Source organism: Pseudophryne corroboree, chromosome 8, assembly GCF_028390025.1.
Source record: "Pseudophryne corroboree isolate aPseCor3 chromosome 8, aPseCor3.hap2, whole genome shotgun sequence".
NCBI lineage: Eukaryota > Metazoa > Chordata > Amphibia > Anura > Myobatrachidae > Pseudophryne > Pseudophryne corroboree.
Genome location: NC_086451.1, coordinates 117,368,192 through 117,380,422, shown reverse-complemented (window position 1 = coordinate 117,380,422; position 12,231 = coordinate 117,368,192). Strand labels below are relative to the sequence as shown.

The 12,231-nt window shown below is 47.2% G+C and overlaps 1 protein-coding gene across 1 annotated transcript in view; it reads left to right on the top strand.

Annotated features, from left to right (window-relative positions):
• Positions 1 to 12,231, top strand: part of SCAI (suppressor of cancer cell invasion) — a 455,550-nt gene that overhangs the window by 79,262 nt on the left and 364,057 nt on the right. The window lies entirely within an intron of this gene.

Sequence of the window (12,231 nt, the reverse complement as noted above, 5' to 3'; positions counted from 1 at the left end):
ACGGCGTCCCTGGTTGCTAGGCGCCGGGCCGCACCGACGAGCGGACCCCGGCGCCTAACACCAGCGGGTTGTAGAAGGGGGGTTAAGGCTGTAATTTCGCTGTGTAGTCTATTAAGGGTACACAGTCAGCGCCAGGCAGTTCTTATATAACTGTCTCTGGGGCGCGGTGTGTGTGCTGGCTCCAAACTCTGTCTCTCTCTGAAGGTACTTGGGGGAAACTGTCTGACATTCTTGTGTGTGTGTGTTTGTATACAAATTCTCACATAACCATGTCCAGGGACTCTGTGTCTTATGCTGCAGAGGAAGTATCTTCTCCAGAGGAATCCATTCCATGTACCCAGGAATGTAATATCATGTCTCAGGCTTCTGAATCTGAGCCACAATGGCTGGCTTCCATTAAGGGAATTATATCTCAGATTTCTACTAGGGTAGCCCATACTGAGACTGAAACTCAGGTTTTAAGGAAGTCTATGGAAGTTTGGTCGGGATCTGTTCCCTTTACTTCAAAATCCCCTAGCATATACCCAAAGAAACGTGCACTTGCCCAGATTATGCAAGCCGACACGGATAAAGAACTCTGACACGGCAGACGGTGATGGGGATGTGCTGAGGGGGGCGGCATCCCTTGCAAAGGGGGTGCAGCTCATGATTGAGGCCATTAGGGATGTGTTACACATTACTGACACACCACCTGAGCAGGTTGAGGAGGCTTACTTCACAGACAATAAGAAAGCCTCGCTAGCCTTCCCTGCGTCTAAAGAATTAAACGCATTATTTGAAAAGTCCTGGGAAACCCCGGAGAAAAAACTCCAGATCCCAAAAAGTGTTCTGGTTGCTATTCCCTACCCTGAGGAGGATAGGAAAAAATGGGAAAACCCACCCATAGTTGACGCATCTGTCTCCAGACTGTCTAAAAAGATGGTTTTACTTGTCCCTGGATCTACCGCATTAAAAGAATCGGCTGATCGTCTTCAGGAGTGGCGTTAAGGCCCACCATTGCCTGTGCATGGCATAGTAAAGTGGTCAGGCACATTACTAGAGGACTTAGAAACGAAGGATAAAAGTGACATTGAACTGTTTCTACGTAACATACAGGATTCTGCGGGTTTCATGGTGAAGTCCATGAAGGACATGGGTACTCTGAATGCAAGGATATCTTCCATGGCTGTCTCAGCACGTAGGGGACTCTGGCTACGCCAATGGTCAGCAGACGCAGAATCCAGGAGAAGTGTGGAGAACCTACCCTTCACAGGTCAGGCTCTATTTGGGGAAGCGTTGGATGCGTGGATTTCCACGGCAACTGTGGGTAAGTCAACCTTTCTTCCCTCAGCTGCTCCTTCTACGAAGAAACCCTTTTCTTCATCAACATCGCAGTCCTTTTGGACCGCAAAGAAAAAAAAGTCCAAGCCTCCTACCACCTTCTTTAGAGGTGGTCAGACAAAATCCAAGAAGCCTGCACCTGCAGGTTCCCAGGACCAGAAGCCTGCTTCTGGTTCCTAAAATCCTCAGCATGACGGTGGACCACACAGCCTGGAGAATGGGCTGGTGGGTGCGAGACTCAGACGTTTCAGCCACGTTTGGGTGTCGTCCTCCCTGGATACAGGATATTGTGTCCCAGGGGTACAGACTGGAGTTTCAAGAACTCCTGTCTCACCGATTCTTCAAATCAGGCTTGCCAGCTTTACTGACAGAAAGGGCTATCCTACAGGAAGCCATCCAAAAATTGGAACAGTCAGAGGTCATTGTTCCAGTTCCACCTCATAAGCAACACATGGGTTACTATTCAAACCTTTTCGTGGTACCGAAACTGGATGGTTCGGTCAGACCGATTTTTAACTTGAAATCGTTAAACCCTTATATGAGGGAGTTCAAATTCAAAATGGGTTCTGAGAGCGGTGATCTCCGGTCTGGAGGAGGGAGAGTTTCTGGTATCCCTAGATATCAAGGATGCGTACCTCCACATTCCGATTTGGCCGCCGCATCAGGCTTATCTCAGATTGGCACTGTTAGACAGTCACTATCAGTTCCAGACACTGCCATTTGGTCTCACCACAGCACCGAGGGTGTTCACCAAAGTGATGGCAGCGATGATGGTTCCATATCTGGACGATCTGCTGATAAAGGCATCGTCCAGGGAAAAGTTTTTGCAGTAGATTGCTCTCATGACTCATTTGCTCAGGGAACATGGTTGGCTCCTGAACCTTCCAAAGTCACATTTGGAGCCGACAAAGAGATTGTCTTTCCTGGGATGATCCTCGACACGGAAGTGCAGAGGGTGTTTCTACCGGTGTAGAAAGCGTTGGTGATACAATCAATGGTCCGGGATGTCTTGAAGCCTGCCCGGATATCGGTTCATCAGTGCATTTGCCTTCTGGGGAAGATGGTTGCCTCCTATGAGGCTCTACATTACGGAAGATTTCATGCTCTGTCCTTCCAACTGGATCTCCTGGACAAGTGGTCGGGATCTCACCTACACATGCACCAGAGGATATGTCTGTCGCCGAAAGCAAGGATTTCACTCCTCTGGTGGCTGCAAATGCCTCACCTTCTGGAGGTCCACAGGTTCGGGGTTCAGAACTGGATCCTTCTAACCACGGATGCAAGTCTCAGGGATTGGGGCGCAGTCACTCAAGGGGAACCTTCCAAGGAAGGTGGTCAAGTCTGGAATCCATTCTTCCAATAAACATTCTGGAACTGAGAGCCGTATACAACGGTCTTCTACAAACGGCACATCTTCTGCAAAATCGGGCCATTCAAGTACAGTCGGACAATGTGACGATGGTGGCCTACATAAACCGACAGGGAGGAACGAAGAGCAGGGCTGCTATGTCAGAGGTAACAAGAATCCTCCTCTGGGCAGAAAAGCACGCAGTTGTGCTGTCAGCAATCTTCCTTCCAGGAGTGGACAACTGGGCAGCATACTTCCTCAGCAGGCACGATCTCCATCCAGGAGAATGGGGCCTCCATCCGGAGGTGTTCAGACGTGACCAGTCTTTGGGGCGTGCCTCAAATAGACATGATGGCCTCACGTCTCAACAAGAAACATCGGAGGTACTGTTCCAGGTCGAGATACCCACAAGCAGTGGCGGTGTATGCCCTGGTAACACCGTGGGTGTTCAAGTCAGTGTATGTGTTCCCTCCACTTCCTCTCATTCCAAGAATTCTAAAACTCATAAAGAGAACAAGGGTTCAGGCAATTCTCATTGATCCAGACTGGCCAAGGAGAGCTTGGTACGCGGATCTCCTGGACTTACTGCTGGAAGATCCGAGGCCTCTTCCTCTTCGCGAGGATCTTCTGCAACAGCAGCTGTTCGCTTATCAAGTCTTACCGTGGCTACGTTTGACGGCATGAAGGTTGAACGCCAGATCTTAGCCCTGAAGGGTATTCTGAGCAATGTTATTCCTACCCTGATACAGGCTAGGAAAGGAGTAACGTCTAAACCTTATCATCACATATATAAAAAATGCGTCCAAGAAGTTTCCTACGGTGGAGTTTCAACTTGGACGGTTTCTCCTCTTCCTACAAGCAGGTGTGGATATGGGCCTGCGTTTGGGATCCATAAAGGTCCAGATTTCGGCTTTATCCATTTTCTTCCAGAAACAATTGGCTGCCCTCCCTGAGGTTCAGACTTTCTTGAAAGGGGTTCTGCACATCCAGCCTCCCTTTATGGTGCCGACGGCACCCTGGGATCTTAATGTGGTGTTGCATTTCCTGCAATTAGATTAGTTTGAACCTTTACAGGAGGCTGAGGTCAAGTTTCTCACGTGGAAGGCTGTCACATTGTTGGCCTTAGCTTCTGCTTGACATGTGTCGGAATTGGGGGCTTTGCTCCGTAAAAGCCCCTACTTAATCTTCCATGAAGATGGAGCTGAGCTCAGGACGCATCAGCAGTTCCTTCCAAAGGTTGTGTCGGCTTTTCATATCAACCAACCTATTGTGGTACCAGTAACTACAGACTCTTCGATTACATCAAAGTCCTTGGATGTTGTGAGGGCTTTGAAGATCTGTGTGAAGAGGACTGCTCGTCACAGGAAATCGGACTCTCTGTTTGTCCTTTATGATCCCAAGAAAATTGGATGTTCTGCTTCTAAGCAGACGATTTCTCGCTGGATCAGCATGCATATTCTACGGCAGGATTATCGCGTCCAAAATCTGTTAAGGCCCACTCTACTCGTAAGGTGGGTTCTTCCTGGGCGGCTGCCCGGGGGGTCTCGGCTTTGCAACTTTGCCGAGCGGCTACTTGGTCAGGGTCGAACATGTTTGCTAAGTTCTACACGTTCGATACTTTGGCCTCTGAGGACCTAAAGTTTGGTCAATCAGTTCTGCAGGAGCCTCCGCGCTCTCCCTCCCATACTGGGAGCTTTGGTACATCCCCATGGTACTAATGTAGACCCCAGCATCCTCTAGGACGTAAGAGAAAATAGTTGCTGCACAGCTATACCAAACACTCATATGTGCCATTTCCATGTGCCGGTGAAGGAGCCTGGTGGTGGCAACAACTATTCTCTCGCTGGTACCAAGTTGGCACTGGCAGTTAGTACTTGTATGTTGGCCAAGTAACATAAGTAGTAGTGGGAGGTGACCCCAGGGTGAATCTGTAAAACAACTGATCATGATAAGATAGGGGCACAGTATAAACCCATCCTGTCACAACTTGCATTCGGACGAGTCATCTGTTGGGCGTGAATGTGCCTTCACAAATCATGTTATTCAGGATAGCAAATCTGACTGTGATGTCCATTTAAATGTGTTAGATATAACTGGAAGTTGTGCACAGAGAGATCTAGCTTATCGATATTACCAGCTGCCTGCAGGTGTGGACTGGAGGGTGCAGGCAGCTGTGTAATGGAAACCGCTGGAGCTTGAAATATAATTTACAAAGGCACATCTAATTTTGCACCAGGCCTATTGATCGGAGCCCCAAGGTCAGTAGTTGATTTGATCAGCACTACTAATTCAACCAGACATGTCAGCCATGTTTAAAACGACATGTATTGGTAAAAATATAACAAAGGAAGGGATGGCAAAGGCTGCTGCTTTTATTTTCTTAGTATGTTTGCATTATCAATTCAATTTTTTATCACAAAGTATACCTATCATAGAGTTTTCAGAAGTGTAACATGGATATTTAATAGTCAGAGTAAAAGCCTCAATGCTAGGAAATTGTTCACACATGCCATTTTCAGTAACTCTACCATGAAATTGGGACTATTCCCACCGTAACTTTCAGCTAGTTTTCAGTAGGGGGTTCTGTGGGCTTCGGTTCTGTGTGACCAATCATGTGATTTTCTTTAGCCTATGGCCGTGGTTCTCAACCTCAACGCTGAAGTATCCCCAGCAGGTCATGTTTTGAGGATTTCTGTCTGTGGGATAATTGCCTGTGCATGCATAAAATTTTTTTTCCACAAAACACGACCTGTTGGTGGTGCTTGAGAACTGGAGGTGAGAACCACGGGCCTATAGTTATGACGTCTCAGGAACACAGTGAGCATGCTTTTGTCAGTGCTTGATGATGATCACATGCTCTTTAAATGGGTTGCTCATCATTTTTACCACCTCCCAGTGATCGTGCTGTGACCAAAATTATGTGGATTCCGGGGACCCATCATTTAAAAAATTTGATGTCCTCCTCCACTGATTCTGGGTCCCATCATAATTTATGCTTTAGAGCTCAGCAAATGCCCCTCAGACCTCTCCACATGCCACCACACATCACCACGTACCCTAGAATGCCCATCTGATACACCCACATAGCATCAGACCATGCCCCTTAAATGCCTGTTTATTACCTCCATAATCCTACCTGTAATATGACTTGGCATTAGGGGGCTAATTCAGACCTGACAGCTGCTGTACGTTTTCGCACAGCAGCGATCAGGTCTGAATTGTGCATGCGCCGGCTGCCTTAGCCCTGCGATCGCCTCTGCCTGATTGACAGGCAGAGGCAGTCGCTGGGCAGGAGGGGTCGGGCTGTCGGCGTCTGGCCGGCGTTTAGGGGGCGTGGTCCGTGAACGCTGGCGTGCCCGCACCGTTTGGGGGGGGCTGCAGCCGCTGCATGTCTGAAGACTGATCGTAGATTTGCTAAATCTAGCACAACTACGATCAGGTCTGAATTAGGCCCTAGGTACTAAGGGGGAAAACGGCGGAGAAGTGAGCCAGTGAAGAAGTTGCGCATTGGAGTGACATTGTATAATTTGAAAGTGTGCAAATTATAAGAGCAGCTGATTGGTTGCCATGGGCAACTTCTCCACTGGTTCATATCTCCATGCTTATCACTGCTTAGTACATTTCCACCTAAGAGGCATATTTATCAAAGAATATTTGTAGTATATTTGTATAAGGACCACCCGGTATGAGGGACAGCAGCAGATTATTGGAGATATCTGCTGCAGTCCCCCATTTTCAATCACAAAAGCATCCCCTATAGGTTTCTGTGAGGACTGCTAAAGTGCTGACTTTCATTTTGGAGCTTGGTCCTATAGAGCATGGCAGCATGTGCGGTTGCAATACATATTTTAATATTGCTATATTAGAGGATCTAAATTGGGGGATGATACCAGCAGCGAGCTCAGAAAGGTCTCCGCTTCCAGTCACAGTCACAACACTGCCATCCACCCGGGTAACGTGTCTGCTATCACACCAGTTTTCTGGTGCAAAGGAGCAGCCCACTGGTGTCTCCCCTGAACCGTGATTCCGCCACCGTGATGACAGCAGTGTGTGGGACCGCTGCCCAGTTACAGTAGCAGCCTGGTTGGCTGCTACGATCAGCTGCAGAGCGCACAGCCAGCTCCTATTGGATGCAGCGTGCAGAGCCAGCTCCTGTAGACAGAAGCAGGTCATTTTGGAATTCCGAGTCCCTCACTGCCCATATTATGTAAAATATGGGTTATAGCACTTAAATGTGATCCCTGCCTCCTTCAATATGCTTTCCAAAGCTGGAAGCCAATGTGTAGCCTGCGTGCGCGATGTGTCTCTAGTTCAGATGTGGTTGTAGTGGCTATCACTGCTTGGAAGCAGCAGGGATAGCTTTTTATGGTAATGCAGCAGGAAGCCTCTATTACAAGTAGACTTCTCCTGCTGCAGTAGTGATCCGACCTGCGTGCTAGGACTCTGCTTGCGGCACCCATGGGGACACACAAGCCGCCCATAGCAGAGGCCAGGAAATCTCTTTCCAACGACTGAGATAGCTGGCCTCTTCCCTCCCCCATGCTGTTGCTGCCCCCTCCCTGCCCTCCGAACGTCTACTGCCATGCTACTTCCTACATCGACTGACCTGTTCGCACATGAATAGGTCCTATGCATGCACAAAGTATCGAACATCGGTACTTTGCTGATCAAGTAGCAGGTCCGACGTGATCTGAAAGATCCCTAATATGCCTTTTTGTATTAAAAAAAAAAAAAGCGTATGACTGTTTTGCTCCAGACTCATTTGTTCTGATCCTTATGTTTGAAGTTCTAAAGCCAACACTGTTTTAATGTTTTAGGATGCATTATTACAATGTTGATGTGTGTTCATAGTTTAAGTGCCCATAGTTATGCAGTTGACTGCATTGCGCCCGGGACTTAACCCTGGAGATGTCGTTTACCACAACTAATGCCTGGGTTCAGTCGAAGTAAACTGCATTTCCCAGGTGAAGTTAGGGTCGCGCAGCAGTTCTTGCACGCTGTAATCCCATGGCACTAGCTAATAGGATTTCTGATCGCAGAAATGTGTGGGATTACCGCAGCAGCAATTGAATACCTCCATGCACAACCCTGGAGCTACAGCCCCACAATGCTAATTTAATTCCCCCCCGAGATTGTCAAAATAACAAATATTTCCCCAGATTTGTAAGAACAACCTAACCTTTTAAAGTAGAAAAATCACCTATGATAACGGATGGCCATTGACCAATCGATGGTTGTTCCCGATGGCAAGATACCGATGGTGGTGCCAATGTTTGGTGGGGGGGGGTGAGTGATGACATACATCAACGGCGCCATTCCAATAGCAGAGGTCTGCTAGTGTGCATCAGTGGTTTTTTGTTTTTCTACTGATACAGTTTTAAACTGTCGACCATCGATGGTACAGCCTTTGATGATACAGCTTTATTACTACCCAGAGATCAGTACCATCATTGTATACATCTTGGCATATATACAAGGGGTATCCCAAAAGTAAGGACCCTTTTCTAGTTGGATTGCAGACTCTGCTAAAAAGCTGAATCTGCAATCTTTTTTTATTGTATGCTGGGGGCCGCACAGCACAGGGCAAGGCCTCCCAGCATGCTGACCGTTCCACCCAGCAACTGCGACCGCAATTTAATTGTGGTCGCAGCAACTGTGGAGACCCCCTGCAGGCAGGCGCCCCGCCGCCGCCATTTTTTTCTCGGAGCGTCTGCGTGTGACGTCACGCGGCCGCCCCTAAAACTGCGCCGACTGCGCGAACGCCTCTGCCTGTCAAAAGCGTTCTCAGCCAATGCGATCCAATCACATTGGCCGGGTGCGCAGGATAGGACCTCTGCGTACATATTGACGCCGGCAAAAGTATCGCAATGACACCTGAATAACCTCCTAAGTTTCCCTGTCCCAGTAAAGAAAAAAATGGCAATTATGAAAATCATTTATTTTGTTTACATACCTTTTTTAAGCTGCTTCTCAACATAATCACCATTAAGATTTTAATGTGACATCAGTGTTCAAATACCAGTCGTATAGAAAATTGTCTCCATGGATCAGAGCGATGATTTCACCTTGGCTTTAACCTCATTGTTGCTGCCCAAATATCCTTTTTTCCCCTGAAAGTTACTTGTGTCCAGCTCTGGAGATTATGGTGGATGGGCAAAAATTTCCAAACCAAATTTTGGACTCTATTCAGTCGATTGGAGGAGATATCGCTGCTGCTTACATGGAAACAGCAGTGATAGCACTAATAGTTAATGCAGCAGGAGGCATCATGCCAGCTGCTGTATTTGTGATCCCAACTGCGTCCTAGGATGCAGCATTGAATCATCTGCGTCACCATCGGCCAGCTGCGTAACCCATGAGGTTGCGCAAGTCGGTCGGCGCAGGTCCTACCAAGAAGCCAGGAAATTTACGTTCTCTGACTGAAATCCTGGTCTTGTCTCTTCCCCATTACGATGTCTCTTCCCCTCCATGCCCCCAAATGACATCAGACTGTCAATCACTGACAGTCTGATGCTGATCTGTGTGCTGTGTCCCAGACCCGTATTGCAGATGTGCAAAGTACCGAACATCTGCACCAGGCCTTTGTCAACAGATCTTATTTTGCAGTGGCCCCTCCATAACTCAAGGCCACTCAATGGGACGCAGTTAATTTCCTGATTGTCGGGATCCCGTCGGAATCCAGACACCCGCTGAAATGCCGCCCAGAATCCCCACTTGGGTGGTGATCCACGCCACCACCTGGAGGGGACATAGATTAGTGTGACGACCAAAGGTCGCCACCGGGCCCCAAGCGTGGCGAGCGCAGCGAACCTGTGAGGGGGACACGTTGTGCTCAAGGTCGGGATTACAACTGTCGAGTTTCCGGCGTCTGTATTTTGACCGCCGGGAACCAGACAGTTAGGATTTCATACTGAATCCCTCTCAACTGACCCTGGCTGCAGTGAGAGTGGCTGGGAGTGAAATGTGTTGTCAACATACCCCCACAAAACATCCCTTATAAGCCACAAGCTACTCGCATAACGGTTTTATTTCCCCTGCGATAGGGAAACTTCCTTTTGGGATACCCCTAGTAATTAATGAGTTTACACCTTTCTTTTTTTTTTTTCATTCAGGTTTATTCACAATGCAACAGAAAGGTATAATTGTGGGTTATTTGCAGCAGATTAATGGGGTTTTTCAGATTTTTATTTTTTCTGTTTTGTTTCGAGACAGCTGGACTTTGATGCTTAAGCAGTGTTGTTTCTTAGGGATTAGTCCAGTTAGGTGTGAAGGGTATGAGCTGCCATTGCCACAGTATTTTAAATGCTTGCAACTGCACTGCATCTCTGAGCCCAATTTCATCCTGAATTCGCTCAAAGTGCTCGCCGGTCTACGGGGCTATTAGCAGTTTTGTGCGTATTTGGGCTGCAGTAAAGTGCTGCTGTTGCCGTGCTAACTGGATTGACCCCTTAGAGTTGAGCAGGTGTAACTAACTTCTACTATGTTCCCGTCAGCTTCAGTAGTGCAGTCTCATATTTTAAAGACCATGCTTTACAAGGGCAAGTACCTGTTGCCGGTCCATGTTACAGTGGGCTTCATCTGGCAGTTGTTAGACCATACTTGTCTACCTGACCCTCCCCATGAGGGAGAAAATGCTCTGTTCCTGGACTTTCCTGGTAATGTATGATTGCCATCACCTGTGGTGAAACACCTTTCTTATCAATTAACTAGCTCACCACAGGTGATGGCAATCATACATTACCAGGAAAGTCCAGGAACAGAGCATTTTCTCCCTCATGGAGAGGGTCAGGTAGGCAAGTATGTGTTAGACCCTGATGAGATCTACTAGCTGTGATCTGGTGCAGTGGGAGCCACTTCCACAGTGGTGGGTGCGTAAGGTTCTGGAACTAACCTGGGGTCACATCTTCGTGGCTACTTGCATGTACTGTGCCAGCTTTGGACACAGCACTTTTTACTCTGTTTAAAAGTATGGTATTATATGTAATCAATTATGAATTTATACTTGGAATATATTTAAGATTATAAAATCCAATTGAGCTCTGTTAACTAGTGACCCCTCCTCTGCCCATCTCCATAAACACCTGGGACAACCCTGTAATACTCATGGACGCTCAGATAAATATGGCTGACTTTATGCAGAAGTAAAAAGCTAAAGTCTTTTTCTGTGGAAAGTGTTCAGGGGGGATATGTATAAAAAGTTTGGAGAGAGAAAGTGCAAACTAATCAGCTCATAACTGTCACATAACTGTCATTTTTCAAATACAACCTGTAGACCAGTGATTTTCAACCTTTTTTAACTCGCGGCACACCGAACAATATTTAAAAATTGCCAAGGCACACCTTCAGTTCCCCAAAGAAAACAAAACAAAACACATACATTGGCATTCACGGTAAAAAAAAATAAAAAAAAATGCACACATACATTGGCCTACACAGAAAAAAACCCCAATAACATTGCTCCCCACATAAATCCTATTGCTCCCCACATGAATTATTCACATTGTCCTCCCCCATAAATCCATAAATTCTTATTCTCCCCACATAAATCCTATTGAAATCGTATTGTTCCCCACAGGAGAAATAAAATAACATATTATCAGCTATCCTCCTCCCTGTCCCTCAGTGGCGGGGGTTGTTCATAGTGGAGTGCTACGAATACTGAGCAGTGGGCGTGGAGCAGGTGTGGATGTGGGTGGGCAAGGAAAGCTGTGTATGCAGGTGGGAACTGGAAGATGTGTATGCAGGCGGGTGGGCTGGCTGGGTGGTGAGACGTGGCGGCTGTGACCTATGATATCACATCATTTTCAAGGCATAGGTCACGGCCGGAGAACGACTGATCCTCTAAGAAGAGCCCGGGCCAACAGTTCACTCTGAAGGTGCAGGAAGCTGCTCTGGCTCCGCGGCACACCTTGCAACTGGTCACGGCATACTAGTGTGCCACGGCACACTGGTTGAAAAAGCCTGCTGTAGACTGACAGAAGCTGATTGGTTAGTACTTTATCTCCCCAAGCTTTGATGAATCTCCCCTATGTATGACACAAAAAAATAAAATAAAAAAATATATATCTATATCTAGCAATCTAGTTTTAGCTGTTTAAAGCACAGGTTCTCATGCGCACACAGATGAGATTCAGGCTGTTAAGATGCATCTAGTTTCCCAATAAGTTGGCTGCTGTCTCCCTCCATACAAGTTACGCCACAGACGCATATGTTTTGGGAAATTAGTGGTGTTCATTAACATTTCATGGAACAAACATTGGAAGGCAGGTCCAGATCTGAGACAGGCTCAGTATGATTACTCCCTCGCTCCCAGCTGCTGCTGGATTTCCTGCACATTCAGGGATTATTTCTCCAGTCATAGTTTACGCTCGTTGGTCAGGTTTGGTTTGTTGCATAGTGAAGAGAAAGACACAATAGAAGAGATCCTTAAGTGCCAGGGTGTATATTACAGACTTGGATAACCTACCACTACCCACTACAAACTGCTGTATACTAAGCAGCTTCAGTATTTAAAACCGTACATATGAGGCTGGATTCAGTAAGCTGTGCTAATTACTGCTGAC